Source organism: Tursiops truncatus, chromosome 7, assembly GCF_011762595.2.
Source record: "Tursiops truncatus isolate mTurTru1 chromosome 7, mTurTru1.mat.Y, whole genome shotgun sequence".
In the NCBI taxonomy this organism is placed as follows: Eukaryota; Metazoa; Chordata; class Mammalia; order Artiodactyla; family Delphinidae; genus Tursiops; species Tursiops truncatus.
The window spans coordinates 87,283,986-87,303,459 of NC_047040.1; the positions used below are offsets into that span (position 1 = coordinate 87,283,986).

The 19,474-nt window shown below is 38.3% G+C and overlaps 1 long non-coding RNA gene across 5 annotated transcripts in view; it reads left to right on the forward strand.

Moving 5' to 3' along the window:
• Nucleotides 1–1,183: 1,183 nt before the first annotated feature.
• LOC141279201 (uncharacterized) overlaps nt 1,184–19,474 on the forward strand; it is a 69,100-nt gene continuing 50,809 nt past the window's right edge. For 3 of the 5 annotated variants that reach the window (XR_012333131.1, XR_012333130.1, XR_012333133.1), the window contains exons 1-4: nt 1,184–1,366; nt 2,763–2,872; nt 2,972–3,083; nt 3,400–3,500. This is a non-coding gene — a long non-coding RNA (uncharacterized lncRNA). Of the gene's footprint in view, nt 1,367–2,762; nt 2,873–2,971; nt 3,084–3,362; nt 3,501–19,474 lie in introns of all 5 variants that reach the window. The other 2 variants (XR_012333132.1, XR_012333134.1) reach the window with 2 other exon arrangements.

Consider the following 19,474-nt stretch of genomic DNA (forward strand, 5'->3'; position numbering starts at 1 on the left):
ACAAAGCACTGGATTTTATTGTGGATGGAGTTGGTTTCTCTCCAGGAATCAATTCCCATTTTAAAAGTAAGCCTAAAGTGTCTGAGCTTCAGCCAGATGTTCCTGAGAAGAGGGTGATTGAAATGGTTTCTAATCCCATGGTGAATATTTTCCTCACAATTCTCGCATTCCACCTTGAAGAGTCAAGACAAACCACCCTTCTGTATTATAGATTTCTGAGAAGATTGTTTTAAAACACGTTAATCTAAAACAAATCTTCATGTGTGTAAAAAGAATTTGGGGAGAACATAAGCTTGATATGGACTTATATACAACATTGAGGTTAATAAAATGATATTTATTTATGGAAAACTAATGGTGTATACTCTGGAATTATGACCATTACAGTTAATTTAAAAATTTTTTTTTAAACTTGTGATCACTAAGAATTTGGAATTTTTCTCTCTTTCTTTTAATATTTATTTATGTATTTGGCTGCGTCGGGTCTTAGTTGTAGCACTCGGGCTCTTCACTGCGGTCTGCAGGCTTCTCTCTAGTTGTGGCACGCAGGCTGTAGCACGCTCGGGCTCAGTAGTTGTGGCGGGCAGACGTAGTTGCCCTGCAGCACGTGGAATCTTAGTTCCCCAACCAGGGATCGAACTTGCGTCCCCTGCATTGGGGGTGGATTCTTAACCACTGGACCACCAGGGAAGTCCCTGGAATTTTTCTTGCATTTAAACTTATTGCTAAATTTATTTCCAATGATATTTCAAAGTGTAAGTTTGTGATACCAACTAAAAATAGATTCATTTTTGAAGGAGTAGTAGAAGTAAAATGACAATTTGCCCCATGGGAGCCCAACCCTGAGGCGTAACAAACACATATCAACACCAGAACCACGAATGCTCAACCTTATGAGTGATATAGGGCACTTTACTAGTCTATGATTTGCCCCAGTTTGCTTGGCCAATAATCTTTAATTTCCATAATTGTATGATACAGAGATCGCTGATCTTTCTGTTGGTGACTTTGCAGCATCCACACATTAAAATTCAGGCATCTACTACGATTGTTTTTGACATTTTAATTCTATTACATTTGCTACTTAAATTTCAGTCTTTAAATACTATTGTATAAATCTGTCCATGCAAGGCAAGTGACTCAGCAGGTGTGATTGTCCTTTGTAATTTCTTTCCATAGAAAAGCACTAAAGGAATTTCAGTCTGTGATGCATACTGTTGTATAAGAAGTCTGGAAATCAAATTGGCCCGAAGTGGGAGAAATTTGGATATAATGACCAACCTACAAAAAATATTATTTCCATACTCCAGCTGAGGAAATCAAAGATCAGAGAAATTATCATATTCAATGAAATCTAATGAATAAGGTAAGCAAGGCAGGAAGGCTATGATGCAATCACAAGGCCTCATAGAGTCCTTGGAAAGAGCTAGAAATGATGAGGTTGGGTTGATTGGGCAAAGCTTTAGCATCTCTCATTTAGAGCAAAGCAACTTTGTGTGCAACTGACTTATGTTGTAATTTTAAGTAAAAATTTGTTTGAATAAAAGATAAGTAGCTTAGAAAATATGCTGCACAACACATAAGGGGATCAACCATCCTGGTTTGCCTTAGAACTAAGAACTTAGAACTAAGGAGGTTTCCAGGACACAAGAATTTCAGTGCTGTAATAGGGGAAATCCTGGGAAAATGAGGTTGGTCACCCTACTACTCCACCTTGATTTGTTGAAGCTAAAGATTTAGCAGTTGGGAAATAGTACACACTGAGAGATCTAATTTATGTGGGACATGACCTTGGTCCACAGCTTCATGTGATTCAGCATTGGGAGCATGTGTACGACTCCCCAGGTCTTGACTTAGTGCAAAAGAGATGTAGCTGCGTATTGACCCATCTGAATTTTTCTGTGTTCACCCTTTTCAGAAGCATGCATAAATATCTGCATATAGATATTAAAATCAGGTTGTTATAAATAAATACCTGTATGCAGATATTACTATTATATTGTTTTATCTTTCTTATTTCACTAGAGCAAGGGATTTCAAGTATTTTTTACTACAACCCAAAGTAAGAAATGAATTTTACAATGCCACTCAGTACACAGATCATATATAACTGGGACAAAGGTTTCATAAAGCATTTCAATGTTTCTTACTAGCCTTCAGAATACTACATGTAGGGACTTTAGGTGCTACTGAAGTTCAACATCATAGGCTTCCACTCCTGCAAACTGCCTCTCACACTGAATATTTATCTTATGGCATGAGGCTGTGGTTCTCAGACTGAATGGAGCATGAACGTCACCATGGAGCATGTTAAAGTTGGCAATATCATGGTACCTCACAGAGACCTTTATTTTGGGCTTGATTATGAGCTGGGGATTAGGAACTTGGTTTTAACAAGTAAGGTGGACATGGTGATTCTTTGGCCATGCTGAAGAACACTGCTTCAGGGCTATAGTCCCAAGCTATCCCATGGATTTTACATTGTCATTGATCTACTATTGTGCTATTAGTTATTCAACAAACCAGTATGTGCTCCAAAACTGTGAGAGATACTCACAGTGAGGGGTATAGGCCTCACATTACTGGAATGTAGTTAAAAGAAACGCAAAAATTGGAATATAATATCATTCTTATTAACAAACTTATATGAATGTTCAGTGCAAGGTTTGATTTTGTTTTCTCTGAACATTCTTATTATTCTTATTAACAAACTTATATGAATGTTCAGTGCAAGGTTTAATTTTGTTTTCTCCAAACAACAGGTAACCATTAGAGAAATGTGTGCAAAAAAGTGACACCATTTATTGCTGATTATAAAGATTGGTGTGCAGAGGGTGAGACAACGCTTCGGGAGTCTGTTGCAACAACCCAGGTGGGTGATGGTTGGTTAATGTGCTAAAGAGTAGGACTGAAGATGGTTCTGGGTGCTCAGGACACAAGAAGCACTGAGAGGCATAATTTCTCATTGTAGGTGAGGTAGACAAGCAGATGGTCATCCCAGTGCAGTGCAGCATGTTCTGTGCTACTCGTATTTACGAGTTACAGTGATTGCAGGAGGCAGCAACCCACTCAGAAACATTCTGGTATGCATCACAGCTCTATCTCAGAGCAAGCATTGGAGGGACTGTGGATAAGCATTTGGCCCCCAAAGCAAGGTGGCTGGAAAATAAAATGAGCTCAGAATCTTGAATTACCTTTTAATAAATGTTAGGTTATAACATTTAACATTGCAATAGATTAGTGACAAGGAGCATAACTTCCTTCTGTTTTCAATAGTGAAACCCATAGGCTCTAAATCTAGATTTATAAAAGGCAGGGATGCTATAGTATTTTTTCCCAATTTTTATAATCTTCTTTCACAGTCTATATATAATGGAATCATTTCTTGAAAATCCTCAGGACCTTCTCTAAGACAACCTGGAGATTGATGACTCACCTCCCTCTGACATTGCTGTTCAATTAGGTAGAGGTCAGGGAGACATCTGCTTCATATTTCACCAGTGAGTATTAAGGTCTTCAATGAAAATGAAGTTCCCTAATTTTAGGTCTTGGCACGCAAAAGCAAATTCACCTTTCATTTATAAAATACGGTGGTGACAATTTGTTGACTTTCTCCACTAATCTCTTCATTTTAAATTTTTAAAAAGTCTCCCCTTATTATTTATTGCCTTATTTTGTTACTTTTAACTTCCCTCTGCGACCTTCCTGTTTACCCTCTTTTACATACAGCTTGACCTCTGGATCAAATGCAGTGGAGGGTCTCATTAAATGCTGAGCAGCCAGTTTTGACAAACTCTACTTTCACACAAGTTACACAAGAGAAATACATAATATAATTTTTATGGTTGACTGCCTTGAGAAAATTTAGCACAGCAGAAGCATAATTCATTCAAGAGAAAAAAGTCTCTTTAGCTGAGTTATTACCTGAGTGGAGCTCTGTAGCTGGAAATAACGTTTGAAAGCTTCTGCATACATAAGGAATACAAGTGGATTTGACTCATCAATCACGTGGTTAAGTTCAGAATCAGGGTTTAGGGGATTTCCCTCTAACGAGCAATAATAGTATTCATTGTACTTGTGTCTGATGTGACAGAGTTCCTGTCCTATACTTAACACATGCCAACTCATTATAATCCTAACAGCCCTATCATATGAACATTATTATCCCCACTTACAGATGGGAAAGCTGAGGATCAGAAAGGTTACATAAACTCCCACAGTGTCACATTGCTGGTAAACATCGAATCCAAGTCTGTTAAATTCCATAGCCGAAGCTTTTCCTATGACTTCTGTGAAATTTTTACTCTTCATCCAGATTAGAGAGTTTGTTCATCACTGAGTGCCTGTAAACCATCTATTTGATGTTCTGCACACTGTTTGTTGGTGCAAGCAAGAGAGAGTACTAAAAGTACAGCAAGAGGTAATCTGCTGCAAAGAGAAACAATCAAAAGGTTTTAGTCTTCAGAAACTCCATACAGTGATCATACTAATAGAGCAGTAGATGAGGAGGACGGGAGCCAGAGCTGATTCTGAGGCTAATCGTCAAACACATGAGAATGTGTATTCCTTGCCAAATCATTTATTTGCGGTTGTTTGCAAAGTCTAATTGTATCACACTACGGAGGCTGAAATGCTAAGTAAAATGTGTCTTTGCCATATCTATCTATATATAGTGAGAGAGAGCTTTGATTTCCTCAATCCAGTATTTTCGTATATCCAATATAGTTATAAAGGTAGAACCACACTGCTGTGGCATTTTAAGAAAGAGTCATTTTGCAAGTAAATGAGAAATAAATATAGCTTGGAATGTATTATGCACTTTTTTCTACTTATTCCTGGCCTACCCCCTTTAAGCATCTAATTCATTTGCTTCATCTATGTTAGGACTTTTTGTTGCAAGAAGTAAACTTAGTTGTTCTTCAGGAAACAAAGGAAGGAAAGCGGTCGGTTACCAGAAGAATGAATCCTCAAAATGCATAGGTGTCAGGCACTTGGATTAGTACTAATCTCTCATCTCCACTGCTTTCTATGATTCTGGCTCACTCTTTATCGGTGAACTTTTTCTGCTATTCAGCCCACCTGACAAGCAGAAGATGGTCATGCAACGGTACCACGTTTTTACGTCACTAAAGAAACAACATAAAGGGACAGATATTTTTAGTACTAAGTTCAGTTTTCTTGAAAATGAACACCAATTTTCTTGTTTTACTCAGATTTCCAACTCTTGGCCAAATTAATGTGATCAAGTGCTCAAAAAATACAAACATGATTTGGGGTTCCCCCATTTGGTATCTGAGGTCAAATGAGAATCACCCTGAGTAGAATAAATACTCCAGAGGTGATCCACTGTACCTTCTTTTGTTGATTTATTCAAATTACAGCCTCTGTGCCCAAAATATTTTCTTGTTTTCAAATTTCTCTCCAAGTATATTTATAATAAACCTTATCTAATTATATTTCTCCATCTTGACACAGTTGATGGGATGACTTTGGCTTTCTCATTTAACTGACCAAAGTGGATCCCAGCATAACCATTTAGGTTATGGCAACAGAGGTCAATCTGAAAAGATTAAATTAGTCACACTAACATCTTGCTGAGATCAGAGAAACTCTGCTTTTGTCACTTATTACCTAACTTATAACCTATTTCCAGTCTGTGCAATCCCTGCATAAGAGCCCTGCTTATCTACCTTTTTTTTTTTTTCACTATATACCTTTTAATTCATAATACTTTTCCCATGTTCTTTGTGTAATTATTTTGTTTTCTGTTAACTGCAGAAATTTAAGGCCATCTGTTTTTATAAACCTATATAAACATATAAACCTCTTGACAATAGGGGTGGCATTCTAGTAGTTTTGCCTAAATACTTGTAAACTTCTTACAAGAAGGACTTGATATCTTTGGCAAAGATATTTCCTCTGGACTGAATGGATGTCTTTTGGAGGCCTTGTATCAGTACTGGTCTGAGCAGGGTCTATTTTCCCTTGATCATATTCACTAAAACATTCTTTCCCCAGGTGTCAGCTGCCTTCTTGCCACCATCACCTTAAGACCAGAGCATAGAATTTGATCACCAACCACTTAAGCATATATATCACCTCTTCTGTGACATATCCATAATAAAGTTTAAATTCAAATTTCATTTTTGTCTCTCTGCTATAGATCACTTACCAAAGTCATCCTTTCCTTTTTCAACTTAGCCTTCAACTTGTGCATTGTTTCCTTCTGCAATAATTTCAACTAGAGATTTACATGTAAACTAGATATGAGTAAATGCACACTCTGGAAGGCAGGAAAGAGGCAAGGAAACTATGGACAAAATCCCTAGTGCAAACTCTGGCCTTGAAATGTCTTCTCTTATGTAGTGAAAAAAAAAGTAAAAATTAGCTTGAATTTTAAACTTTGTTCTCTTTATATTGTAGTCCTCTTCTAAGACTGGACTACAGTTCCAGCAAATAATTCCACATAAGTATACCAATCTATTGTGTATCACCAAATTATACAAAGAATGATTTTTGCCAGCCTCATATCATATTGGGCTCTGAAAGAGAACACATGGTGGCAGCTCTGGGTGCAAGGCAACGCAGATTCTCCAGTTCCCAACAGCAGCTGTAGAGAGACTGTCAAACCCAGAGGAGCCATAGAAGACATTTGCCATGAACATATTAAGACCAAACTTTATGCTCTATAAATTAAGGCAACTTTGGAATGGGAAAAAGAAGAGGTTGAGAGACAACTGTTTTTATTTTGTGGACTGTTGTGCACATGAAGATGAGTTAACATTAATAGGAGAAAGAAAAGTTTTATGTTTAAATATAAAGACTCAAGACACTTTCATAGGAATTCAAAAAGCAAGGTAGTATACCACCATATGCCAAAAAATGAGGCCAGTGAGAACAATTGGCTGCTATGAGAACAGCATAACTCTTAAGGGAAAACAGAGGGCTAAGGCCACTCTCTTCCCACCATCTGGCTCCAAACTGTGGCTGTTAGTCAAGCAACTTTGGTAGGAAGTAGAAAGGGAGGTGCTTCAGCTTCTATAAGGGAATGAGATCTAACAGGGTAGTTTTAACCAGAAACATGCTGAGAGGGCTGGGATTACTCAGTAATGACTTGACGACTGAAGATCAAATTCCTAACAGGGATGGCAGAGAAAAAATTATACATACTAGAATTTTAGCAGTAATAACAGAATAATATGGAAGTTGGCATAAAGATTTGATGTAGGCTCTCATGGAACTGCTTTTGGCCGGAGGTATCAATTGTCAGGAGTAAAGGAGGAAGAATTGTTTCAGGGATGAAATGTTGGCAGTGCATAACTTCATAGTTTTGTGACACTCAAAATCATCAGATAAGTTAAACTTATAAAATGCCTGGCTTGGATATTTTGGGGGTTTTTTGTTGCTTTTTTTCTTATTTGTATTGTATCTGGTGAAAGCAAAAAGCTTATACTACATCTTGTGGAACAAAATTTAAACGATAGGCATGGACGAAAGTGTAGGAAGATGAGGCATCGGAGGAAGGTCGCAGGTGTACAATAATGATAGTCAAGCTCTGGATTTAATAAGCCATGAAACTGGGGGTTTGAGCCAATTTGGTAGCCATGTAATGAGGACTAGAGATTCCAAGTGAAATGTAGTTTACATATAACTTGCCCTTATATTTTATTGTATTTTATTATTGAAGTATAGTTGATTTACAATGTCAATTTCTGCTGTACAGCAAAGTGATTCAGTTAAACATACATACATTCTTTTCCATATCCTTTTGCATTATGGCTTATTACGGGATACTGAGTATAGTTCCCTGTGCTATACAGTAGGACCTTGTTGTTTATCCATTCTATATATAATAGTTTGCATCTGCTAATCCCAAACTCCCACTCCATCCCTCCCCCAAACCCCTTCCCCCTTGGCAACCACAAGTCTGTTCTCTATATCTGTGAGTCTGTTTTTGTTCCATAGATAAGTTTATTTGTGTCATTTTTTTTATATTCCACACATAAGTGATGTCATATGGTATTTGTCTTTCTCTTTCTGACTTACTTCACTTAGTATGATAATCTGTAGGACCATCTGTGTTGCTGCAAATGGCAGTTTCATTCTTTTTTATTGCTGAGTAGTATTCCATTGTATATGTGTGTGTGTGTGTGTGTGTGTGTGTGTGTGTGTGTGTGTGTGTGTGTGTACACACACACATCATCTTTATCCGATCATCTGTCGATGGAGGTTTAGGTTGTTTCCATGTCTTGGCTATTGCAAATAGTGCTGCTATGAACATAGAGGTGCATGTATCTTTTTGAATTATAGTTTTGTCCAGATATATGCCCAGGATTGGGATGTCAGGATCATATGGCAACTCTATTTTTAATTTTTTGAGGAATATTCATACTGTTCTCTATAATGACTGCACCAATTTAGATTCCCACCAACAGTGTAGGAGGGTTCCCTTTTCTCCACACCCTCTCCAGCATTTGTCATTTGTAGACTTTTAATGATGACCATTCTGACCAGTGTGAGGTGGTACCTCACTGTAGTTTTGGTTTGCATTTCTCTAAGAATTAACAATGGTGAACATCGTTTCATGTGCCTATTGGCCATCTGTATGTCTAACTTGCCCTTATATTTTAAATGTTCTCTTGATTAGTACTAAGACCTTTCAAGATGCAACATGCTATTCTGTCATAACCAATATTCATGATTCTGGAGAATATCTAGTTTTCCCAGCTCCTTCCTGTGCTTCTCAATCTTAACTACACATTAGACTTAACTAGGAAGTTTTTTAAAAGTCTTGATGCCCGGGCCTCTCTCCAAAATAATGCATCTCTTTGGGTAGTACCTGGACAAATGGATTTTTTCCCCCCAAGATCCCTATATGATTATCTAGCCCAACCAAAGTTGACTGACACAAGCACTGAATTTCCACTCAGGAGTTGCAGCCTTAACCTTCAACCTTTAAAAATGAAGGCAGCATTTTTGTATACCTGGAATCTGTTTCTTGTGTGTTATAATTTTCCATTCATTCATTATATCACTTTAAATAGCAGTGACTGCACTTCTTTTAGGTACCAGTATTATATTAGATACTGAAAATAAAGCGATGAGGAAAAATCTTAGCACCAGACTTAGTGGAGTTGATAGTATTATGGAGGAAATTTATGGGTGAAATAGTCACTAAAATAAAGATAGAATTACGAGTTGTAATACATGTTATAAAGAAAAGGTGTAGGTTTTGATGGGCATATAACAAGGATCCCTGATTTAGATTGGTGAGGGAGTGGGAATAATTTCTATGGAATTCTTTAAGCAGATACCTAAAGGGATGAGATATGAGTTACTTAAAAGAGTGTGGGAGGTAAGGGGATTCTGAGCAGAAGAACCATCTCGTACAAAACCCTGGAATAAGAAAGAGCAGCCATATATTTGAGGAAATGGAAGAAAGGCACTATGTTGGAAGCAAAGAAGATTATGAAAGATTAGTAAGGTATAAGCCTGGAGAAGTAACAGATGTCAGCTAAAGCAGGGTTTGGGCACCTTGCTAAGAATTTAGATTTTAAATTGCTATTTTTTTTCTTTTTATTTGTATATTCAGTAGGACACCACTAAAAGGGTTTTAGGTAGTGGAGGCCATGATCTAATTTGCAAATTCAAAGATTATTCTGACATTCTGGCTGTTGTCTGGAGAATGATTTCAAAAGGGACAAATCTGAAGTAAGATCGGGTCATAGACAATTGCACTAGTTCAAGTATAAGATGACAATAATGTGAATCAAAGAGTTACAGAAACAAATGGGTGAAATTGAGTTATAGTTTGAGAAAAAGATTGTGGTAGGGAGAAGGAAATGTTACAGGATTCTGGACCTTCCACTTACTACCTGTGAGACAGGAGGAAGTTATTTAACCTCTCTAGACCTCGATATATTCATCTATAGAATGAGGAAAATGCTATTTCTTTCTTAATGTCTAAACAAATATATAGTAGTCAACTGTTGATCTCCAAAAGACCAGCAGAAAAAAATATTTTGATCTAGTAAAACTTAGTTTAGTAGATTTACTAAATGGAGATCAGCTTGACAGAGTCTTAGTATCTCCTCAAAAGAAGCATGACTGGGGAAGATATTTATATCATTTTAGGGCATGAATTGAGTGATTTTAAGGTGGACCTTGCAAGTCGCTAGAGCGGTTGGGATTGGGCAGAGTATGACAGTGGCTTTTGATTGATGGGCATAGCAATGTGGAGTAATTCTTCACGTTGCTCTTGAGGGGTGAACTATGAGAGTTAATTCACAGTCTTATCTTTCAGGGACAATCAGCTAGTTTTTGCTGTTATTTTATCAATATTGTTTAGCACATGTATGGGAAACAACGCCAATTCCACAATTGTTTAACATGAGAACAGGTAGTGTTTTCAAATCCTTTTAAGATGTTAACATGCAGGAATTTCAGAGTTTTTAAAGAGGGGAGTTCCCTGGTGTCCTAGTGGCTAGGATTCTGGGCTTTCACTGCCATGGCCAGGGTTCAATCCCTGATCGGGGAACTGAGATCCCTCAAGCCGTGTGCCGTGGCCAAAAAAACAGAACAAAAACAAAAACATAATTACTAAAATAAACCAATATATTGAGACATTATATATTCCAATAACATCCAAGTTGATCTCTGTCCGATATATATATTTCATAAAAGAAGGAGTTATTAAAACAAAATGCCAAATAATAATAATTTTAAAAGTTAAACAGTGATAAATAAATATTTAATATTATTTAATATTTAAATTATTTAATATTAATATTTAAATGTTGTAATTCTTAGACCATGCAAGCACTACTATTATCTTCACATTGAGTGTTAGGGTACATGATGCTACATATAAATTCATTTTATTTTTTAACTATGAATATATTTTTCTGCTTGATCTGATTTTGATTTACTGTTAAAATCAATATTGATTTTGTTAACTCAGATTTTAAATCTGTTTTGATTTCATATCAGAGTACTGTCCAACAATATCCACATCTGCTTCTCCTTGAATCTCTTCTGTTAAGGTATTTACAAATAACTATAGGCTAAAGCAAATATTCACACAGAAAATCACCGGTGAATAATCATAGATAATATTAAAATAACATGGTCCTTGTAGCAAGGCAAATAGCACTACACAGAATAACATTTCAAAATTATAAAATTTAGGACTTACTTTGCTTCTAAAACTTATTTCTTACTAATACAATACAATTTGTAGAAAATGTACAGTGCCTGGAGACTTATTAATTTTTTTATAAGACTGACTTACCATTAACAGCAGACAGGTTCATGAAGACATACTTATAACACAGCAATGATGGCTATAAGCAAGACTGAGTGGTTAGATTGTGACCAGACCTTTTTCCTAGAAATGTCCAGCCTTAGGCTTCAACACTGAGTGACAGTGCACCCAGTTCTTCTTTTCTCTGTGACACTAGTGGATTACCCTGCACTATTCTATGTTTCTTGTTAGGTTTTAATTCTTACAGGATTATTAAAATATTATAACAGTTTCCTGATTTCTTGCCTGGTTTTTCTAGGGATATAGGATTTGGAAAAACACTTACATTTCCAGAGAAATTACAAAGGAATTAATATGTGGAAACACTGTTCCTATTCCTATTTATAGGATTATAAATATAGGATTATGGGGGTTTCTGGTCAGTTCTAACAGTTGATGAACATTAAACACTTAAAATAACACCTCAAAAACATTAAATGCCCAATAATTTTACCTGTAATTATTATTATTGGGGCAACTATTTGATGAAGTGGTCACTTACTGAGCAAAGGATCTGGTTGAGAAAAGAAAGGGAAGGTGAAGAGTTCTGTTTGGGGTGTTAAGTTTAGGATGCCTGTGGAATACTCTAGGGGAGATATCAAAGAGGTAGTTGGGCATAGGGCGTGTAGCTAGTAAAGGCTAATGTGGAGTAATAAATATTTCTGGTATGTAGATATTATTTATTTAAATTCATGAATGAGAATAAGGTCACATACAAATGCAGTACAGTGTGAGGAAAGAAGAAGGCCAGGCTCAGGTACCGACTGAGATCTCTGGTCATCTGTGTATCCCCTGAACTGCATTTTCCATCCACATTGTTTTATCCTTTTAGTACAAGTGGACTGATTTTTAGTTTTTCCTAATAGTAGGCTGCCTATGCTCGGAAAATTACTTGGTCTAGATCCTAGTATCCTGCCTCACACTTGCTATTCTCTCTCTTTGAGCGTGGACCACCTGTCTTCACTTACTATTCTCTCGCCTTGAGCCTGAACCACCTGTCTTCGATATTCTGCTAAGGTCCCGTCCCAACCTGATTAGATCCAGAAATTTGACATTGACCTTGAGTACTCTTCCCTTTTCACCTACTGTGCTACATCCACTGAACTGGGCTATGTTGACCACCTGTAACAAACTGAATCAAGCCTTTGATAGCCACATGCTTTTGAAGTCCTACCTATTCCTGACTTGTCCTTATTTCCATTTGTATATTTCCCAGAATGCATTTTGGCCATCTATCTAATGGTAACAGTCTTTGTAAAGGGCAATTATTTTTTGAGAGAAGGCATTGCACCATCGAGAAAAAATATAAATGTATTTTGTGTTATTTCTATTTTAAATATTTTTTAAATTTATATTGGAGTATAATTGCTTTACAATGTTGTGTTAGTTTCAGCTGTATAACAAAGTGAATCAGCTATATGTATACATATATCCCCATATCCCCTCCCTCTAGCGTATCCCTCCCAACCTGCCTATCCCACCCTGCTGGGTGGTCACAAAGCACTGAGCTGATCTCCCTGTGCTATGCAGCTGCTTCCCACTAGCTATCTATTTTACATTTGGTAGTGTATATATGTCAATGCTACTCTCTCACTTCGTCCCAGCTTACACTTCCCCTCCCCGTGGCCTCAAGTCCATTCTCTATGTCTGCATCTTTATTCCTGTCCTTCCCCTAGGTTCCTTCCTTCTGCATCTTTATTCCTGTCCTTCCCCTAGGTTTTATTTTTGTTGTTTTTGTTGTTTCTTTTAGATTCCATATATATGTGTTAGCATACAGTATTTGTTTTTCTCTTTCTGACTTACTTCACTCTGTATGACAGACACTAGGTCCATCCACCTCACTACAAATAACGAATTTCATTTCTTTTTATGGCTGAGTAATATTCATTGTATATATGTACTGCTTCTTCTTTATCCATTCATCTGTTGATGGACACTTAGGTTGCTCCCATGTCCTGGCTATTGTAAATAGTGCTGCAATGAACATTGTGGTACATGGTTCTTTTTGAATTATGTTTTTCTCAGGGTATATGCCCAGTAGTGGGATTGCTGGGTCATATGATAGTTCTAGTTTTAGTTTTTTAAGGAACCTCCATACTGTTCTCCATAGTGGCTCTATCAATTTACATTCCTACGAGCAGTGCAAGAGGATTCCCTTTTCTCCACACCCTCTCCAGCATTTATTGTTTGTAGACTTTTTGATGATGGCCATTCTGACCAGTGTGAGATGATATATCATTGTAGTTTTTTGTTTGTTTGTTTGTTTGTTTGTTTTTGCAGTACACGGGCTTCTCACTGCCGTGGCCTCTTCCGTTGCGGAGCACAGGCTCCGGACGCGCAGGCTCAGCGGCCATGGCTCATGGGCCCAGCCGCTCCGCGGCATGTGGGATCTTCCTGGACCAGGGCACGAACCCATGTCCCCTTCATCGGCAGGCGGACTCTCAACCACTGCACCACCAGGGAAGCCCTCATTGTAGTTTTGATTGGCATTTCTCTAATGATTAGTGATGTTGAGCATCCCTTCATGTGTTTGTTGGCAAACTGTATACCTTCTTTGGAGAAATGTCTTTTTAGAATTCAGCCCATTTTTGGATTGAGTTGTTTGTTTTCTTGATATTGAGCTGCATGAGCTACTTGTATATTTTGGGGATTAATCCTTTGTCATTTGCTTTGTTTGCAAATATTTTCTCCCATTCTGAGGGTTGTCTTTTCATCTTGTTTATGGTTTCCTTTGCTGTGCAAAAGCTTTGAAGTTTCATTAGGTCCCATTTGTTTACTTTTGTTTTTATTTCCATTTCTCTAGGAGGTGGGTCAAAAAAGATCTTGCTGTGATTTATGTCATAAAGTGTTCTGCCTGTGTTTTCCTCTAAGAGTTTTATAGTGTCTGGCCTGACATCTAGGTCTTTAATCCATTTTGAGTTTATTTTTGTGTATGGTGTTAGGGAGTGTTCTAATTTCATTCTTTTCCATGTAGCTGTCCAGTTTTCCCAGCACCACTTATTGAAGAAGCTGTCTTTTCTCCATTGTATGTTGGAAGATTTTTAATCACAGTTTCAATTTCAGTGCTTGTTATTGGTCTGTTTATATTTTCTGTTTCTTCCTGGTTCAGTCTCGGAAGGTTGTGCTTTTCTAAGAACTTGTCCATTTCTTCCAGGTTGTCCATTTTCTTGTAGTAGTCTCTCATGGTCCTTTGTATTTCTGCAGTGTCAGTTGTTACTTCTCCTTTTCATTTCTAATTCTGTTGATTTGAGTCTTCTCCCTTTCTTTCTGGATGAGTCTGGCTAAAGGTTGATCGATTTTGTTTATCTTCTCAAAGAACCAGCTTTTAGTTTTAATGATTTTTGCTATTGTTTCCTTCATTTCCTTTTCATTTATTTCTGATCTGATCTTTATGATTTCTTTCCTTCAGCTAACTTTGGGGTTTTGTTTGTTCTTCTTTCTCTAATTGCTTTAGGTGTAAGGTAAAGTTGTTTATTTGAGATGTTTCTTGTTTCTTGAGGTAGGATTGTATTGCTATAAACTACTCTCTTAGAACTGCTTTTGCTGCATCCCATAGGTTTTGGGTCATCATGTTTTCATTGTCATTTGTTTTTAGGTATTTTTTGATTTTCTCTTTGATTTCTTCAGTGGTCTCTTGGCTATTTAGTAGTGTGTTGTTTAGCCTCCATGTGTTTGTATTTTTTACAGTTTTTTTCCTGTAATTGAAACCTAGTCTCATAGCGTTATGGTCAGAAAAGATACTTGATATGCCTGTAATTGATATCTAGTCTCATAACGTTATGGTCAGAAAAGATACTTGATACAATTTCAATTTTCTTAAATTTACCAAGGCTTGATTTGTGACCCAATATATGATCTATCTTGGAGAATGTTCCCTGAGTACTTGAGAAGAAAGTGTATTCTGTTGTTTTTGGATGGAATGTCTTATAAATATGAATTAAGTCCATTTTGTTTAATGTGTCATTTAAAGCCTGTGTTTCCTCATTTATTTTCGTTTTGGATGCTCTGTCCATTGGTGAAATTAGGGTGTTAAAGTCCCCTACTATGATTGTGTTACTGTCGATTTCCCCACTTATGGCTGTTAGCATTTGCCTTATGTATTGAGGTGCTCCTATGTTGGGTGCATTAATATTTACAACTATTATATCTTTTTATTGGATTGATCGCTTGATCATTATGTAGTGTGCTTCATTGTCTCTTGTAGTAGTCTTTATTTTAAAGTCTATTTTGTCTGATATGAGATGAGAATTGCTGCTCCAGCTTTCTTTTGATTTCCGTTTGCATGGAATATCTTTTTCCATCCCCTCACTTTCAGTCTGTATGTGTCCCTAGGTCTGATGTGCGTCTCTTGTAGACAGCGTATATATGGGTCTTCTTTTTGTATCCATTCAGCCAGTCTGTGTCTTTTGGTTGGAGCATTTAATCCATTTACATTTAAGGTAATTATTGATATATATTTTCCTATTACCATTTTCTTAATTGTTTCAGGTTTGTTTTTGTAGGTCTTTTCCTTCTCTTGTGTTTCCTGCCTAGAGAAGTTCCTTTAGCATTTGTTGTAAAGCTGTTTTGGTGGTGTGGAATTCTCTTAACTTTTGATTGTCTGTAAAGGTTTTAATTTCTCTATCGAATCTGAATGAGATCCTTGCTGGGTAGAGTCATCTTGGTTGTAGGCTTTTCCCTTTCATCACTTTAAATATGTCCTGCCACTCCCATCAGGCTTGCAGAGTTTCTGCTGAAAGTTCAGCTGTTAACCTTATGGGGATTCGCTTGTATGTTATCTGTTGTTTTTCCCTTGCTACTTTTAATATTTTTTCTTTGTATTTAATTTTTTTTTTTTTTTTTTTTTTTTTGGCGGTACGCGGGCCTCTCACTGTTGTGGCCTGTCCCATTGCAGAGCACAGGCTCTGGACGCGCAGGCTCGGCGGCCATGGCTCACAGGCCCGGCTGCTCTGCGGCATGTGGGATCCTCCCGGACCAGGGCACAAACCCATGTCCCCTGCATCGGCATGCGGACTCTCAACCACTGTGCCACCAGGGAAGCCCTGTATTTAATTTTTGATACTTTGATTAATATGTGTCTTGGTGTGTTTCTCCTTGGATTTATCCTGTATGGGACTCTCTGCACTTCCTGGACTTGATTGACTGTTTCCTTTCCCATGTTAGGGAAGATTTCAACTATAACTTCTTCAAATATTTTCTCAGACCCTTTTTTTTCTCTTGTCTCCTGGGACCCCTATAATTCAAATGTTGGTGCATTTAGTATTGTTGCAGAGGTCTCTGAGATCGTCTTCAATTCTTTTCATTCTTTTTTCTTTATTCTGCTCTGGGGCAGTTATTTCCACTGTTTTATCTTCCAGGTCACTTATGCATTCTTCTGCCTCTGTTATTCTGCTACTGATTCCCTCTAGAGAATTTTTAATTTCATTTATTCTGTTGTTCAACATGGTTTGTTTGCTCTTTAGTTCTTCTAGGTCCTTGTTCAATGTTTCTTGTATTTTCTCCATTTTATTTCCAAGATTATGGATCATCTTTATGGTCATTACTCTGAATTCCTTTTCAGGTAGACTGCCTATTTCCTCTTCATTTGTTTGGTCTGGTGGCTTTTTACCTTGCTCCTTCATGTGCTGCATATTTCTCCATCTTCTCATTTTGTTTAACTTACTGTGTTTGGGTCTCCTTTTCACAGGCTGCAGGTTCATAGGTCCTGTTGTTTATGGTGTCTCTCCCCAGTGGGTGAGTGGTTCAATGGCTTGTATAGGCTTTCTGGTGGAGGGGACTGATGCCTGTGTTCTGGTAGATGAGGCTGGATCTTGTCTTTCTGTTGGGCAGGTCCGCGTCTGGTGGTTTGTTTTGAGGTGTCTGTGAACTTAGTATGATTTTCAGCAACCTCTCTGCTAATGGGTGGAGTTGTGTTCCTGTCTTGCTAGCTGTTTGTTATGGCACGTCTAGCACTGGAACTTGCTGGCCATTGGGTGGAGCTGGGTCTTAGCGTTGAGACGGACATCTCTGGGGGAGCTCTCGCCAATTGATATTATGTGGGGCCAGGAGATCTTTGGTCTAGTGTCTTGAACTCGGCTCTCCCACCTCAGAGGCTTAGGCCTGACCCCAGGCTGGAGCACCAAGACCCTGTCAGCCACACGGCTCAGAAGAAAAGAGAGAAAAAAAGAAAGAAAATAAATAAAAAATGAATAATAAGGTTTTTTAAGTATTAAAATAAAACAATAAAAAAATTATAATAATAAAAAAAAAGAGAGAGCAACCAAACCAAGAAACAAATCCACTGATGATAACAAGCACTAAAAACTAAACTTAGATAAACATAAAAATCAGAAACAAATCAGTCATAGATGGCAAACCCCAAGTCTACAGTTTCTCCCAAAGTCCACCCTCTCAGTGTTGGGATGATTCGTTGTCTATTCAGGTATTCCACAGGTGCAGGTACATCAAATTGATTGTGGAGATTTAATCCACTGCTCCTGAGGCTGCTGGGAGAGATTTCCCTTTCTCTTCTTTGTTTGCAGAGCTCCTGGGGTTCAGCTTTGGTTTTGGCCCTGCCTCTGCGTGTAGGTCGCCCTCAGGCATCTGTTCCCACCCAGCCAGGATGGGGTTAAAGCAGTGGCTGATTAGGGGGCTCTTGATCATTCAGGCCAGGGGGAGGGAGTGGTACGGTAGTTATAATTGGAATGCAGGGCGAGCCTGCGGCAGCAGAGGCCAATATGACATTGCAACAGCCTGAGGCGCACAGTGTGTTCTCCTGGGGAACTTGTCCCTGGGTCATGGGACCCTGGCAGTGGTGGGCTGCACAGGCTCACGGAGGGGTTTGGATAGTGACCTGTGCTTGCACACAGGATTCTTGGTGGCTGCAGCAGCAGCGTTAGCGTTTCATGCCTCTCTGGGGTCCGAGCTGATAGCCGCGGTTCATGCCCATCTCTGGAGCTCGTTTAGGCCGTGCTCTGCCTTCTGCGCGCAGACAGGGAAGGAATCACCTCTCCTTGCACGGCCCGAAACAATGGTCTCTTGCCTCTTAGGCATGTCCAGACTTTTCCCGGACTCCCTCCCGGCTAGCTGTTGCACACTAGCCCCCTCAGGCCGTGTTCATGCAGCCACCCCCAGTCCTCTCCCTGGGGTCTGACCTCCGAAGCCGGAGCCTCAGCTCCCAGCCCCCACCTGTCCCGGCAGGTGAGCAGACAAGCCTCTCAGGCTGTTGAGTGCTGGCCGGCACTGATCCTCTGTGTGGGAATCTCTCCGCTTTGCCCTCTGCACCCCTTTTGCTGTGCTCTCCTCCGCAGTTCCGAAGCTTTCCCCCCCTCCCCATCTCTGCCAGTGAAGGGGCTTCCTAGTGTGTGGAAACTTCTCCTCCTTCACAGCTCCCTCCCAGAGGTGCAGGTCCCATCCCTATTCTTTTGTCTCTGTTTTTTCTTTTTTCTTTTGCCCTACCCAGGTACGTGGGGATTTTCTTGCCTTTTGGGAAGTCTGAGGTCTTCTCCCAGCGTTCAGTAGGAGTTCTGTAGGCCTTGTTCCACATGTAGATGCATTTTTGATGTATTTGTAGGGAGGAAGGTGATGTCCACATCTTACTTCTCCGCCATCTTGAAGGTCCCTCTTTTTTAAATATTTTCTATACCTTAGCTTTCTTGGTCGTACAGAAATATCACAGAATGGAGCCAGAAGACTTTTGTTGTAATTTAACTCTTATGAGTTTTACTATCAATACACAGTATAATTTTAGACAAATAACACTATCTGTTTTTCATCTGAAAATTAAATGTAGTTATATTGTCCCAGGAGCCTCCAACATATTGGTAGAACAAAACAAAACAAAACAAAACAAAAAAGTGAAGGTGCTTTACAAATTATAATTGCTAAATGAGTTAAATCTTTTATTAGCATGAGTGATGAATATATTTTCAGAAATAAAAGTTATTTTTTTCTTTTCTATTTATAGTTTTTTTGTTTAATATCATACATAATTACTTTTAATTTTTTTCTTAAGTAAAATAAAATTTTCAAGAACTTTGAGTGTAATGGACTAAACATGTTCCTCCAAAGGAAGCTTTAACTCCATTGTGACTTGATTTAGAAATAGGGCTCATAAGGAAGTAACTAAGGTGAAATGCAGTCATAAGGTTGGGGGCCTAATCCAATAAGTGTTCTTATAAGAAGAGACATAAG